This window comes from Oncorhynchus keta, chromosome 7 (genome assembly GCF_023373465.1).
Source record: "Oncorhynchus keta strain PuntledgeMale-10-30-2019 chromosome 7, Oket_V2, whole genome shotgun sequence".
Classification (NCBI taxonomy): domain Eukaryota; kingdom Metazoa; phylum Chordata; class Actinopteri; order Salmoniformes; family Salmonidae; genus Oncorhynchus; species Oncorhynchus keta.
Genome location: NC_068427.1, coordinates 20,455,980 through 20,472,822, shown reverse-complemented (window position 1 = coordinate 20,472,822; position 16,843 = coordinate 20,455,980). Strand labels below are relative to the sequence as shown.

At 43.3% G+C, this 16,843-nt stretch overlaps 1 pseudogene; it reads right to left on the bottom strand.

The window, feature by feature from the left end:
• LOC118385815 (UDP-glucuronic acid decarboxylase 1-like) overlaps nucleotides 1-16,843 on the bottom strand; it is a 51,339-nt pseudogene that overhangs the window by 28,638 nt on the left and 5,858 nt on the right.

Sequence of the window (16,843 nt, the reverse complement as noted above, 5' to 3'; positions counted from 1 at the left end):
TATGGAGTAGGGGGTCAGAGCCTGGTTTCTACACAATGAGAACAGTCTTTACAGCAGATACTGTCTGCTGTGCATTATTAGGATAGGGTTACCTAGGATAGGGTAAGTAAGGGTAAGTAATCCTTCTCCCCCCCCCCAACAAGATTTAGATGCAAGTGGCTGTTCCACTGGTTGTCATAAGGTGTATGCACCAATTTGTAAGTCGCTCTGGATAAGAGCGTCTGCTAAATGACTTAAATGTAAATGTATTAGTATCTTTCATATGAATCTTAACCTTGTGACCCATACATCTGTTGTTAGTCATGAACATCCAGGAGGATGGACTTTACTATTAAATGCTGTGGCTCAAAACCGCTCATTGGGCTCTCAACTAATCACCTACAGGGGGGTCGTTGACAAGCGCCATTACTGCAGTAATTAAATAATAAAGTTGACTTGTTTTTAAGAAATGTAAGTCTCTCCTTTTGATTAGAATAACTCCATGACATTTCTCTCCCTCTCCGTGTCTGCCCCACACAGACCAGACAAGTAGAAGCGCAATGGTACAACTTCCTAAACCATCGCAGACTTTGGGCTAGATCTGATTTATCTCTAGAGAAACTGTGATTGGAGCTTACAGGAAAAAACGAAATAAATAGATTTCAAATAATTGAACCGATGTCGGTCAATTCGTTGATTAAAAACCGAAAAATAACCACTAAGCACTAGCATGCATAAAAGTATTTTCATCCAACAGAAATTATGAACAGAAAAACAAAGATTCTTTATGTTAGACGTGACTCTAAACCTATAATGTTAGCCAGCTAACTAGCTAGGTAGAGTGGCTAGCTAGCTGATCTGTTACATGTACGTGCTAACGTATCATCACGCAGGATACGTTGTGTCGAGCTTGGTGGAATGCTAATGCACTTCAACCAATAAAAATGTGTGGTGAGCCAAGCCGACCGGTGCCACGGTGAGCGGTACTTGAAACGGTAGGGGTCCAACCAATAAAAAAAACACACCGCTCCTATTCAATGTCTGGTCAGAGTTTAACCACCACCTAATCTAACCAATAGAGACCACCCTGCGACCACCCAGAGACATGCGTCTTGCCAATCATCCTCTATTATGTGGTATGGAGGTAGAGAAACATGCCTCCCCCTCCTCTTCCCAACCTATACTCAACTTGTTTTAAATGTCAACACATTTCAATGAAAGGGGGTCGGTTGACAGGTGCAATTTGCGATATTAAAATTCCACCTACCTCCATGATGGACAGCTGCCTAATGAGGGACGGGCTCGTTCTTTGAATTTTCCCCGAGTTAGCGATGAGATGGATGGCGGGACGAGATAAAAAATACCACCAGCCGGACATGAAAGGCAAGAACAAACAATGGAATGAGATTGCCAAAAGCTGGTGTCAGCCAGGAGGGAGAGAAAGTGGAATATTCATCTATTAATCTAAAAGAAGGTGTGCAAATAGCAGAGTAAGAATAAGGGTCCATCTGTCCATCCATCACACCGTAAATAGCACATGTGGATCAAATTGAGGAAATAGTAGATGTGTCAAGTCACCCAGACAACGGAGCACAGTCAGTATACATCTAACACACAACTGCATCTCTTTTACACACCCTTTCACTTACACACACACACACAAACCTTGTGTGATTGAGTTCATGAGGGTTGGTGGTGTGAGAGCCTTTTCATCTCCACAGTGTTGTTCTCCTGGCCTCAGTGATCTGTCTTGGTGACCTGTTTGGTTTAGTCAACTCACTCTGCCCTCAGATCGACTTATCCTCTCTGGATGACACTTTCCCGCTCTTTCTCCCTTCTTCCCTACTTCCTCCAGCTGATTCAGCCTGTTTACAGTGTTAGAGTTAGCTTCCATTCATGGAGGTAGGGCTGATTGAGCTAAAAGAACTGATGAGAAACAGAGATGTGACAAACAGAGAGGGAGGAGGAAGAGGACGGGGAATATGAAGAGGGAGAGAGGAAGGAGGAATAGGAAGACAAAGAAATAGAAGAGAGAAGTAGCCCTCGGAGAGTATGGTATAGGAGGATGGGTCCATTACAGCCCTTTCATCCTAGAATATAGTTATATTTTTTCCCTTTTTCAATTTGTCCAGCTCTTCAGATAGCTTTGCAGGGACATCCCCAACTCAAATCATACACAGTGACGCAAACTCATCTGAATGTCACTCAAAAATGTGGATGGGGAAGTCATGCAAGGAGAGAATTTTGTCTGCGGAAAAACAAAACTTTAAAAGCACAAGGAAATAACATAAATTGATTGCCCCCTGTAGGTCTGTCAGCTCAATGCATAGTACAATACACTTCCATCACAATTCATCAAATGCATTTACAAAATAACCATACATCTCATAGCCTGGGTGGTTTACTGCACACTTTATGCCACAAGAAATCATGGGAAAGCCGTCCAGCACTCACACACACAAAAACCTGGATCGGGGCAGGCAGGATGTGTGTGTCGACAGAGGTGTTACACATTTAATATTTCTCCTCTGTGCGGTAGCTGGTAAAGGAACCAGCTGGTAAAGGAACTACAGTAATACCAGCCACATTGGGGATACCATTCTATAAACAAAACATGTTTAAATAAGGAGAGAGAGCTTTTAATTAAGCAGATAGAGGGAGACAGATAGAAAGATAGAGAGTCACAGCAATATCTTTTGTATGATCTCTTATACACTATTTCATGCCCGACTGTTGGAAATTTGGCATTCCTGGATATACCCCCTACATTGTGATCACTGCATCTAATGGGTACGGATGCAGCTTTAGAACAAAGTTATACAGCATTAGTAAAAATGTGATCTATACATGTGGATGATCTTGTTCTTGTAGTGTTTGTAAACACAGTGGTAGGTTGATTAATAACCTGAATCAGATTACAGGCACTGGTTACACTGAGAAGCTTCCTCTTGAGCGGACAGCTTGATGAAAACCACTTAATATTCAGGTCCCCAAGAAAGTAGACCTCTCTGTTTTCATCACTAAACATACACTAAGCATTTCACACATATTATGTAGATACTGACTGTTAGCACTTGGTGGCCTATAGCAACACCCCAAAAGAAAAGGCTTTAGATGTGCCAAGTGAACCATTCCCCCCCTACCTCCACCCCCCTTCCCTCTGGAAGGCTGCTGCCACTCTGTTGTTATTTTCACTTCGTCACTTAAATAACTCTACCTACATGTACATATTACCTCAATTACCTCGACACCGGTGCCCCCTGTATATAGCCCCACTATTGTTATTTACTGCTGCTCTATAATTATTTGTTATTCTTATCTCTTACTTTTTTGGTGGGTATTTTCTTACAACTGCATTGTTGGTTAAGGGCTTGTAAGTAAGCATTTCACTGTGACAAATACAATTTGATTTGATGCATACGAAAACACGATAACATTCGCACTACACACATACATACACATGGATTTTGTATTGTAGATACAGTACCAGTCAAAAGTTTGGACACGCCTACTCATTCCAGGGAGACTGCGTGAATCAGGCCTTCATGGTTGAATTGCTGCAAAGAAACCACTACTAAAGGACACCAACAAGAAGAAGAGACTTGATTGGGCCAAGAAACACGAGCAATGGATATTAAACTGGTGGAAATCTGTCCTTGGGTCTGAGTCCAAATTTGAGATTGTGTAGTTCCCACCGTGAAGCATGGAGGTGAAGGTGTGATGGTGATTTGCTTGTGACACTGTCAGTGATTTATTTAGAATTCAAGGCACACTTAACCAGCATGGCTACCACAGCAATCTGCCTCAATACACCTTCCCATTTATTTTGCGCTTAGTGGGACTATCATTTGTTTTTCCAACATGACAATGACCCAACACACCTCTGGGATGTGTAAGGTTTATTTGACCGAGAACAAGGGTGATGAGGGCTGCATCAGATGACCTGGCCTCCACAATCAACCGACCTCAACCCAACTGACATGGTTTGGGATGAGTTGGACCACAGAGTGAAGAAAAAGCAGCAAACAAGTGCTCAGCATACGTGGGAACTCCTTCAAGACTGTTGGAAAAGCATTCCATGCTGGTTGAGAGAATGCTAAGAGTGTGCAAAGCTCGGGGTCTGAGTTGGGGGGAAATACAGACAGACAGACAGACAGACAGACAGACAGACAGACAGACAGACAGACAGACAGACAGACAGACAGACAGACAGACAGACAGACAGACAGGGGTAAGTCACCAAGAATATAGCCACCTGTTCTGTATAATGCTAATTCCACTGAAACAGAATCCACTCATATGCATTACACAGGCAATGAGTAGTCGTTGTTCAGGATGTAAAATGAAATCATTCTTGCAACTGTCTGAAATGTACTCCACATAAAGAGTAAACTAAATAATGTACATCGACTAAAAGCCATGCTTAGAGAAAATAGTAATTTTGTGAGAAGCGGCACACACATACACAGTTAAGTGAGAAGGGTTTACCAAGAAAAACTTAGTGTGTGTGTAGCTCAATACTGTGTGGTGTACACAGCTAACCTTTTTCACAACAAGGCAACAAACTAAAGCACACATTCAGACCAACTAAAACACACACTCAGACCAACTAAAACACACTCAGACCAACTAAAACACACACTCAGACCAACTAAAACACACTCAGACCAACTAAAACACATTCAGACCAACTAAAACACACTCAGACCAACTAAAACACATTCAGACCAACTAAAACACACACTCAGACCAACTAAAACACACACTCAGACCAACTAAAACACACACTCAGACCAACTAAAACACACACTCAGACTAACTAAAACACACACTCAGACCTACTAAAACACACTCAGACCTACTAAAACACACACTCAGACCAACTAAAACACACTCAGACCAACTAAAACACACACTCAGACCTACTAAAACACACACTCAGACCAACTAAAACACACTCAGACCTACTAAAACACACACTCAGACCAACTAAAACACACTCAGACCTACTAAAACACACACTCAGACCAACTAAAACACACACTCAGACCAACTAAAACACACACTCAGACCAACTAAAACACACACTCAGACCTACTAAAACACACACTCAGACCTACTAAAACACACACTCAGACCAACTAAAACACACACTCAGACCTACTAAAACACACAGTCAGACCTACTAAAACACACACTCAGACCAACTAAAACACACACTCAGACCTACTAAAACACACTCAGACCTACTAAAACACACACTCAGACCTACTAAAACACACACTCAGACCAACTAAAACACACACTCAGACCTACTAAAACACACACTCAGACCTACTAAAACACACACTCAGACCAACTAAAACACACACTCAGACCAACTAAAACACACACTCAGACCTACTAAAACACACACTCAGACCTACTAAAACACACACTCAGACCAACTAAAACACACACTCAGACCTACTAAAACACACACTCAGACCTACTAAAACACACACTCAGACCTACTAAAACACACACTCAGACCTACTAAAACACACTCAGACCAACTAAAACACACACTCAGACCTACTAAAACACACATTCAGACCAACTAAAACACACATTCAGACCAACTAAAACACATATTCAGACCAACTAAAACACACACTCAGACCAACTAAAACACACACTCAGACCAACTAAAACACACATTCAGACCAACTAAAACACACACTCAGACCAACTAAAACACACACTCAGACCTACTAAAACACACACTCAGACCAACTAAAACACACTCAGACCTACTAAAACACACACTCAGACTAACTAAAACACACTCAGACCTACTAAAACACACACTCAGACCTACTAAAACACACTCAGACCAACTAAAACACACACTCAGACCAACTAAAACACACACTCACACTACTCGGGGGAGAAAATGAATGGGAGTTTGTGGGTGAGTTACAGTAAATTAGGTCAGTCTTACTGATGTGCTTTTGTGTCAAACTGTAGCCCAAATCTAAGTGATGAGGGACAGAGAGAGACACTATGCTCAGGTCCCTCAGGAGAGTCTCTCTCATACACACTTAAAAGCATCTTAAAAGCAATACAGTAATTGGTTCCTCAGTGCACTGTTTTCTTTATCCAGAGACATGGCGAGTGGAGCTGTGCATAGTTACAAAGAAATACCATGCAAGCAAAAACCACACAGCATCAACATTCCCGGGTACAGTCACTAAAAGTTACTGTTACTACTGTGGCTAAAGTTACTGTACGGAAGGACAACAAAACAAAGTTAATTTGCATAAGAAAGTGACATGTTGACGAACTTTAACTGGGTCTTAAGGGGATTCACAGTCACCATAACTCCATGACTAAAATTAGCATTGCCGTTAACGTTACAGTACGTTTTTATCAAAACTCCTTAACGTGATTTACACTTATATCAGTACACTCGTAACAACCTAAGCATGATGAAACTTCTACTCGATCAAATAAGCTTCACCTATCTAAATAGCAGTTCACTTTTATCCGAACCAAATTTGACACACTCATTGCACCCCATACAAAAATTCCTCACTTGGTCTGCTATATTTGCGAGGACAGATTTTGGACAGAGTCGACCTTCTTGCTTCACCTCTTCCTCTCTGGCATAGCATACTGTAGCCTAGAGATCAATAAGGGGCCAGGCGGAAGGCTCTGGCAATAAGTGGTCAACTCTCTAGGCTACACTGTCCATTGCATCTTAGCCGCTCTGTCACTGCTCATCCATGTATTTTATACTTATATATTCTTATCTCATTCCTTTACTAGATTGTGTGTATTAGTTTATATTAGCTGTTAGATACTGCTGCACTGTTGGATCTAGAAGCATAAGCATTTCGCATTCACTCGCAATAACATCTGCTAATCATGTGTATGTGACCAATAAAATTTGATTAGATTTTTTAAATATACATATGTATAATGTAGATGTAGCCCCAGGAAGACCATCACCCACCCCTCACTAACTCTGCCACTGCTGCTAAAATAAATCCTTGGGGAAACACCGTCAGGTGGACAGAGAGGGAGACGAGGGGGAAATAGTGAGAGAGTGCATCGGAGGATTGACAAAATCAATCATTTCCTTTGTGTATGTGTGTATGCATGCTCATGCATGCATACAGTTGAAGTCGGAAGTTTACATACACCTTAGCCAAATACATTTAAACTCAGTTTTTCACAATTCCTGTTTTAGGTCAGTTAGGATCACCACATTAATTATAAGAATGTGAAATGTCAGAATAATCGCAGAGAAAATGATTTATTTCAGCTTTTATTTCTTTCATCAGATTCCCAGTGGGTCAGACACTTACTCTATTAGTATTTGGTAGCATTGCCTTAATTTTTGCCCATTCCTCCTGACAGAGCTGGTGTAACTGAGTCAGGTTTGTAGGCCTCCTTGCTCGCACATGTTTTCTGACTTCTGACCCACTGGAATTGTGATACAGTGAATTATAAGTGAAATAATCTGTCTGTAAACAATTGTTGGAAAAATGACTTGCGTCTTGCACAAAGTAGATGTCCTAACCGATTTTGCAAAACTATAGTTTGTTAACAAGAAATTTGTGGAGTGGTTGAAAAATGAGTTTTAATGACTCTAACCTAAGAGTATGTAAACTTCCGACTTCAACTGTACATGCGTATTCAGGGTGTTTGTGGAGATAGCCAGGTAGCCTGGAGACCCGTTTACCCTGCTGACCTTGCTCTGGCTCTGGTCAGGATTGGACAGGGCTGATATAGCAGGCAGCAGGCGTAGCACAGCCCAGACACAGCACAGCCCAGACACATTATCTTACCTCCCCAGAGACATCTCTCTGACCTGTGGCTTGAACTAAACTTGCCACAATAACAATAGCCGCTGCCTCACCACTTAAATGTACACAGAACACCAGTATGTGTCAGGGAGAGAAAGATTATGTGCCGCCGTTGGGTTGTAATACTGTGAAATATGGTGTTACACTGCTCTGGCCATGTCTAGTAAAGCCCTGTGAAATATGGTGTTACACTGCTCTGGCCATGTCTAGTAAAGCCCTGTGAAATATGGTGTTACACTGCTCTGGCCATGTCTAGTAAAGCCCTGTGAAATATGGTGTTACACTGCTCTGGCCATGTCTAGTAAAGCCCTGTGAAATATGGTGTTACACTGCTCTGGCCATGTCTAGTAAAGCCCTGTGAAATATGGTGTTACACTGCTCTGGCCATGTCTAGTAAAGCCCTGTGAAATATGGTGTTACACTGCTCTGGCCATGTCTAGTAAAGCCCTGTGAAATATGGTGTTACACTGCTCTGGCCATGTCTAGTAAAGCCCTGTGAAATATGGTGTTACACTGCTCTGGCCATGTCTAGTAAAGCCCTGTGAAATATGGTGTTACACTGCTCTGGCCATGTCTAGTAAAGCCCTGTGAAATATGGTGTTACACTGCTCTGGCCATGTCTAGTAAAGCCCTGTGAAATATGGTGTTACACTGCTCTGGCAATGTCTAGTAAAGCCCTGTGAAATATGGTGTTACACTGCTCTGGCCATGTCTAGTAAAGCCGTGTGAAATATGGTGTTACACTGCTCTGGCCATGTCTAGTAAAGCCCTGTGAAATATGGTGTTACACTGCTCTGGCCATGTCTAGTAAAGCCCTGTGAAATATGGTGTTACACTGCTCTGGCCATGTCTAGTAAAGCCCTGTGAAATATGGTGTTACACTGCTCTGGCCATGTCTAGTAAAGCCCTGTGAAATTTGTGAAATGGACCTGGCACTCACTCTACATGCTGGGTAAAACGTGTGTGTGTCTTACCTCCATACACCTCAGACGTAGAAGCCAGCAGTAGACGGGCTCCCACGCGCTTCGCCAACCCTGGGGACACATAAGACAAAGGCAATAAGACCCAGAGCCAAAAAACCTGGAGAGAGGCAGAATAGATCAATCAAACCCAGAGCCCGTCCTGGGGAGAGTCACAGTCACAGATCAATCAAAGCTAGCGTGGAGCCTGGGGAGAGAGTCAGGCCGGAGTAATCAAACCAGTCATCACATCTGTGGAGAGGCAGACAAGATCAATTCAACTCAGAGTGGATACTGTGGTGGGACAAAGCAGAGAGATCAGAGCAGAATTAGTATGGGAGGAGAAGTTGGGAGGGGTAATCAGACCAGAGCAGTGGGACTGGAACCAGATAAACTTTCTCATACACTTACACAGTGTCCAAGATCTGTATATGCCAACTCCTCAAACTATACAAGTTGGCGAAAGCACAGCTGAGCACAGACCGAGCTGGCACCGAGCTTTCACTTGGAAAGAAAGACTTCAAAGTCTGTGGAGAGAGGAACCTAGGCATATGTACAGTGCATACAGAAAGTATTCAGACCACTTGACTTTGTCCACATTATTTTACCTTATAGCCTTATTCTAAAACGGGTGAAATGAAAAAAAAATCCATATCAATTTACACACACAATGCGAAAACAGGTTTTTAGATTTTTTTTCTCTCTCAAATGTATGATAAAAAAAACAACTAAAATATCACAAGTATTCAGACCCTTTATTCAATACTTTGTTGAAGCACTTTTGGCAGCGATTACAGCCTGAAGTTTTCTTGAGTATGATGCTACAAGCTTGGCACACCTGTATTTGGGGAGTTTCTCCCATTCTTCTCTGCAAAGGCAAGCCTAAATCAGTTCAGAAGTAAAATGTGGCTTAACAAGTCATCTAATAAGTTATATGGACTCACTCTGTGTAAAATAATAAGGGTTGACATGATTTTTGAATGACTACCCCTTCCTCTGTCCCCAATACACACAACATATAAGGTAAGGTCGCTCAGTCAAGTATTGAATTAAGCACAGATTCAACTACAAAGACGAGGGAGATTTTCAAAACTTTCAAAGAAGGGCAGTGATTGGTAGATGAGTAATAATAACAAAACAGACATTGAATATATCAACAACACAATAATGACCTAAATGACAAAGTAAAAAATAAAATAAAAAACATACGGAAAACATGCATATGTTGGTACAACATGGTATTAAAGTAACATTGCAACAAAAGAAACATGGCAAAGAAATACACATTTTGGTCTAAATGCAAAGCCTTATGTTTGGAGCAAATCCAACAGCACGTCACTGAGTAACTGCCTCGTTATTTTCAAGCATGGTGGTGGCAGCATCATGGAGCAGTATGGGTAGGCAAAGACTGGGGAGTTTTTCAGGATGAAAAGAAAAGGGATGAAGCTAAGCACAGGCAAAATCCTTGAGGGAAACCTGCTTCAGTCCCCACCTGACACTGGGAGAGGAATTCACCTTTCAGCAGGACATTAACCTACAACACAAAGCCAAATCTACACTGGAGTTGCAAGGTTAGCGGCCAAGTTACAGTTGAAGTTTTACTTAAATTTGCTTAAAAATCTATGGCAAGACTTGAAAATTGCTGCCTAGCCATGATCCCAAACACCTTGACAGAGCTTGACGAATTTTGAAAAGAATAATGGCCAAATATTGCACAAAACAGTTGAGACTTTCCCAAGACTCACAGCTATAATCGCTGCCAAAGATGTTTCTAACATATTGACTCAGGGGTGAATACTTATCTACTTCAGGTATATTAGTGTTATATCTTTCATTCATCTTTAAAAATATATATTACTTATCTTCCACTTAGACATTACAGTATTTTGTGTAGATGATAGATTTCTCATTTTTTTTGTCAATCTACTCAAAAGAACCCCTTCTTTACCTGACTGTCTGTCTGTACACATTGACGAGCTGACAGTAGTACCTGCGGGGCCCATGCTGGTAGTCTAGTCTTTAATGATCTTGCTATCAGAGTGAATAGAATGCAACCTTATCAGTCAGTTTAAAATGTCACACTTACGCCTTGAAAGAGCAAACCGGCACATGTTGGGTTGAGAAGGAATGTGAGGAGAATGTTGGGTCATTGAGTCAATCAGATGCCATTGCCGTGGGTGACGGTATGACTCCCCCCCCTCTGTTGACCCCCACATGACACCTGGGTTCTCCTTCTCCGTGGCGAAGTAAGATATTTGAGCATGTTAACCCTCGCAAGGCTGCTGGCCCAGACATCATCCCTAGCCATGTCCATGTCCACGTCCTGAGAGCATGCGCAGACCAGCTGGCTGGAGTGTTTACAGATATATTCAATCTCTCCCTATCCCAGTCTGTTGTCCCCACATGCTTCAAGATGTCCACCATTGTTCCTGTACCCAAGAAAGCAAAGATAACAGAACTAAATTACTATCGCTCCGTAGCACTCACTTCTGTCATCATGAAGTGCTTTGAGAGATGAATCAAGGATCATAAATCCCCTCTACCTTACCAGACAACCTATGCCCACTTGTTTACCACCCCAATAGATCCACAGACGATGCAATCACCATCGCACTGTACACTGCCCTATCCCATCTGGACAAGAGGAATACCTACCATTCTATGTAAGAATGCTGTTCATTGACAATAACTCAGCATTCAACATGATAGCACTCTCCAAGCTTATCATTAAGCTCGAGGCCCTGGGTCTGAACCCGCCCTGTGCAACTGGGTCCTGGACTTCCTGACGGGCCACCGCCAGGTGGTGAAGGTAAGCAACAGCACCTCCACTTCGCTGATCCTCAACACCGGGGCCCCACAAGGATGTGTGCTCAGCCCCTCCTGTACTCCGTGTTCACCCATGACTGCGTGGCCACACACGCCTCCAACTCAAATCATCAATTTTGCAGACGACACAACAGTAGTAGGCCTGATTACCAACAATGACGTGACAGCCTACAGGGAGGAGGTGAGGGCCCTGTGAGTGTGGTGCCAGGAAAATAACCTCTCACCCAATGTCAACAAATCAAAGAAACTGATTGTAGACAGGAAAAAGCAGAGGGAGCACCCCCTTATCCACACCGACGGGACCGCAGTGGAAAGCTTCAAGTTCCTCGGTGTACACATCACTGACAAACTGAAATGGTCCACCCACACAGACCGTGTGGTTAAGAAGGCGCAACAGGGCCTCTTCAATCTCAGGAGGTTGAAGAAATTTGGCTTGGCACCTAAAACCCTCACAAACTTTTACAGATGCACAATTGAGAGCATTCTGTCGAGCTGTATCACTGACTGGTACGGCAACGGCACCGCCCACAACAGCAGGGCTCTCCAGAGGGTGGAGCGATCTGCCCAACGCATCACCGGGGGCAAACTACCTGCATTCAAAGACACCTTCAGCACCCGATGTCACAGGAAGGCCAAAAAGATAATCAAGGACAGCAACCACCCGAGCCACTGCCTGTTCACCCCGCTATTTTCCAGAAGGCGAGGTCAGTACAGGTGCATCAAAGCTGGGACCGAGAGACTGAAAAATAGCTGCCCTATATACATAGACTTGAAATCACTGGCCACTTTAATAATTGGAACACTAGTCACATTAAAAATGTTTACATATTTTGCATTACTCATCTCATGTATATATTATATTCTATTCTACTGTATCTTAGTCTATGCCGTTCTGACATTGCTCATCCAAATATTTATATATTCTTCCTATACTTTAGATTGTGTGTATTGTTAGAGATAACTGCACTGTTGGCGCTAGAAACACAAGCTTTTAGCTACACACGCAATAACATCTGCTAAACACGTGTATGTAACAAATAAAATTTGATTTGATCTGATGACCTCTGTGGAAGGGGTCACCAACCCTTGTCCTGTAAGCAAACTGGTGGCCTTGAGCTGATCTCATGTCTCTACTCTGCTGTGTGATGGGAGAATGTGAGCTCAATTCAACCACTAGCACATAGGCAGACAGAGGAGGAAGATCGTCTGCACTTTGTGGAGGAAGCAAGATGGGGAGGGAAAATACAGGGAACAGGCCTGTTATATGTACATTTTCGACCCCCTTTTTTCGTTTCTAAAAGGTGTTAGGTGCCAAGCCAAATTGTTGGAAACAATTGTTGGAAAAATTACTTGTGCCATGCACAAAGTAGATGTCCTAACCAACTTGTCAAAACCATAGTTTGTTAACAAGAAATTTGTGGAGTGGTTGAAAAAGACTTCCACTGTATGTATGCACTACCACGCACACCTATAGAGAGAGAGAATCAGTTAATGACAATAATAAAATAAAAGTCTATTTGACAAGCACGCAGAATACAACAGGTATACAGTGATAGGCTTACTTACAAGCCCTAACCAACAGTGCAATTTTTAAGTAAAAAATAGGTATTAGGTAAACAATAGATAAGTAAGGAAATACAAAATAAAAATAAAACAGTAAAATGACAGTGAAAATAACAGGAGCGAGGCTAAATACAGGTGGTACCGGTACAGAGTCAATGTGCGGGCCACCGGTTAGTCGGACTAATTGAGGTAATATGTACATATAGGTATAGTTGAAGTGACAATGCATAGATGATAAACAGAGAGTAGCAGCAGTATAAAAGAGGGGGTTGGCGGGTGGCGGGACACAATTCAAATAGACCGGGTAGCCATTTGATGAACTGTTCAGGAGTCTTATGGCTTGGGGGTCAAAAGCTGTTGAGAAGCCCTTTTGTCCTAGACTTGGCGTTCCGGTACTGCTTGCCATGCGGTTGCAGAGAGAACAGTCTGTGACTGGGGTGGCTGTGGTCTTTGACAATCTTTAGGGCCTTCCTCTGACAACGTCTAGAGTAGAGGTCCTGGATGGCAGGCAGGTTAGGCCCAGTGATGTACTGGGCCGTACGCACTACCCTCTGTAGTGCCTTGTGGTCGGAGGCCCGAGCAGTTGCCGTACCAGGCAGTGATGCAATCCGTCAGGATGCTCTTGATGTTGCAGCTGTAGAACCTTTTGAGGCTCTGAGGACCCATACCAAATCGTTTTAGTTTCCTGAGGGGGAATAGGCTTTGTCGTGCCCTCTTCACGACGGTCTTGGTCTGTTTGGACCATTCTAGTTTGTTGGTGATGTGGACACCAAGGAACTTGAAGCTCTCAACCTGCTCCACTACAGCCCTGTCGACGAGAATGGGGGCGTGCTTGGTCCTCCTTTATATGTTGTCCACAATCATCTTCTTTGTCTTGATTACGTTGAGGGATAGGTTGTTATTCTGGCACCACCCGGCCAGGTCTCTGACCTCATCCCTATAGGCTGTCTCAGTGTTATCGGTGATCAGGCTAACAACTGTTGTGTCGTCTACAAACGTAATGATGCTGTTGGAGTCGTGCCTGGCCATACAGTCGTGGGTGAACAGGGAGTCCAGGAGGCGACTGAGCACGAACCCCTGAGAGGCTCCAGTGTTGAGGATCAGTGTGGCAGATGTGTTGCTACCTACCCTCACCACCTGGGGGCAGCCCGTCAGGAAGTCCAGGATCCAGTTGCAGAGGGAGGTGTTTAGTCCCAGGGTCCTTAGCTTAGTGATGAGCTTTGAGGGCTCTATGGTGTTGAACGCTGAGCTGCAGTCAATGAATAGCATTCTCACGTTGGTGTTCCTTTTGTCCAGGTGGGAAAGGGAAGTGTGGAGTGCAATAGAGATTGCATCATCTGTGGATCTGTTTGAGTGGTATGCAAATTAGGGTGGGTCTAGGGTTTCTGGGATAATGGTGTTAATGTGAGCCATTGCCAGCCTTTCAAAGCAGTTCATGGCTACAGACGTGAGTGCTACGGGTGTGTAGTCATTTAGGCAGTGCTCTTAGTGCTCTTGGGAACAGGGACTATGGTGGTCTGCTTGAAGCATGTTGGTATTACAGACTCAATCAAGGACATGTTGAAAATGTAGAACGATTTAATCTTAGTCCTGTATTGGCGCTTTGCCTGTTTGATGGTTCATCTGAGGGCATAGTGGGATTTCTTATAATCTTCGGAGTTAGAGACCAGCACCTTGAAAGCGGCAGCTCTAACCTTTAGCTCAGTTTGAATGTTGCCTGTAATCCATGGCTTCCGGTTGGGGTATGTACGTACAGTCACTGTAGGGACGATGTCCTCGATGCACTTATTGATAAAGCCAGTGACTGGTGTGGTGTACTCCTCAATGCCATCGGAAGAATCCCGGAACATATTCCACTCTGTGCTAGCAAAAAAGTAATTTAGTTTAGCATCTGCTTCATCTGACCACTTTTGTATAGACAGAGTCACTGGTGCTTCCTGCTTTAATTTTTGCTTGTAAGCAGGAATCAGGAGGATAGAATTATGGTCAGATTTACCAAATGGAAGGCGAAGAAAAGCTTTGAATGTGTCTCTGTGTGTTGAGTAAAGGTGATCTAGAATTTTTTTCCACTCTGGTTGCGCATTTAACATGGTGACAGAAATGAGGTAAAACTGATTTAAGTTTCTCTGCATTAAAGTCAAATCAAATCAAATCAAATTGTATTTGTCACATACACATGGTTAGCAGATGTTAATGCGAGTGTAGCGAAATGCTTGTGCTTCTAGTTCCGACAATGCAGTGATAACCAACAAGTAATCTAACTAACAATTCCAAAACTACTGTCTTATACACAGTGTAAGGGGATAAGGAATATGTACATAAGGATATATGAATGAGTGATGGTACAGAGCAGCATACAGTAGATGGTATCGAGTACAGTATATACATATGAGATGAGTATGTAGACAAAGTAAACAAAGTGGCATAGTTAAAGTGGCTAGAGATACATGTATTACATAAGGATGCAGGCGATGATGTAGAGTACAGTATATACATATGCATATGAGATGAATAATGTAGGGTAAGTAACATTATATAAGGTAGCATTGTTTAAAGTGGCTAGTGATATATTTACATCATTTCCCATCAATTCCCATTATTAAAGTGGCTGGAGTTGGGTCAGTGTCAATGACAGTGTGTTGGCAGCAGCCACTCAATGTTAGTGGTGGCTGTTTAACAGTCTGATGGCCTTGAGATAGAAGCTGTTTTTCAGTCTCTCGGTCCCAGCTTTGATGCACCTGTACTGACCTCGCCTTCTGGATGATAGCGGGGTGAACAGGCAGTGGTTCGGGTGGTTAATGTCCTTGATGATCTTTATGGCCTTCCTGTAACATCGGGTGGTGTAGGTGTCCTGGAGGGCAGGTAGTTTGCCCCCGGTGATGCGTTGTGCAGACCTCACTACCCTCTGGAGAGCCTTACGGTTGAGGGCGGAGCAGTTGCCGTACCAGGCGGTGATACAGCCCGCCAGGATGCTCTCGATTGTGCATCTGTAGAAGTTTGTGAGTGCTTTTGGTGACAAGCCGAATTTCTTCAGCCTCCTGAGGTTGAAGAGGCGACCAGGCCACCAGGAGCGCCACCTCTGGGTGAGCGGTTAGGTTATTTCCTTATACAGCTAACTCAGTGCGGTCTTAGTGCCACCATCCGTCTGTGGTGGTAAATATTATCAGCAGCGTAAAAGAGGGGGTTGGCAGGTGGTGGGACACAATGCAAATAGTCCGGGTAGGCAATTGATTACCTGTTCAGGAGTCTTATGGCTTGGGGGTCAAAAGCTGTTGAGAAGGCTGGGTTTATGCACAGCACTTTGAGATATCAGCTGAAGGGCTTTATAAATACATTTGATTTGATGAGATACTCTACTTCATGTGAGCAAAATCGCGAGACTTCCTTAGATTTCCTGCACCAGCTGTTGTTTACAAATATGCAAAGACTGCCCCCCCCTTGTCTTACCGGAGTGTGCTGTTTTATCTAGCCGGTGCAAGCTGAATATTTTCCATGTCGTCATTCAGCCACGATTCGGTGAAACATAAGATGTTACGGTTTTTGATGTCCCGTTGGTAGGATAATCTTGACCGTACCTCGTCTAATTTATTGTCCAACGATTGTATGTTGGCAGGCAAGTAATATTGATGGTAAGGGCAGATTTCCCACTCGCCGTCAGCCGAT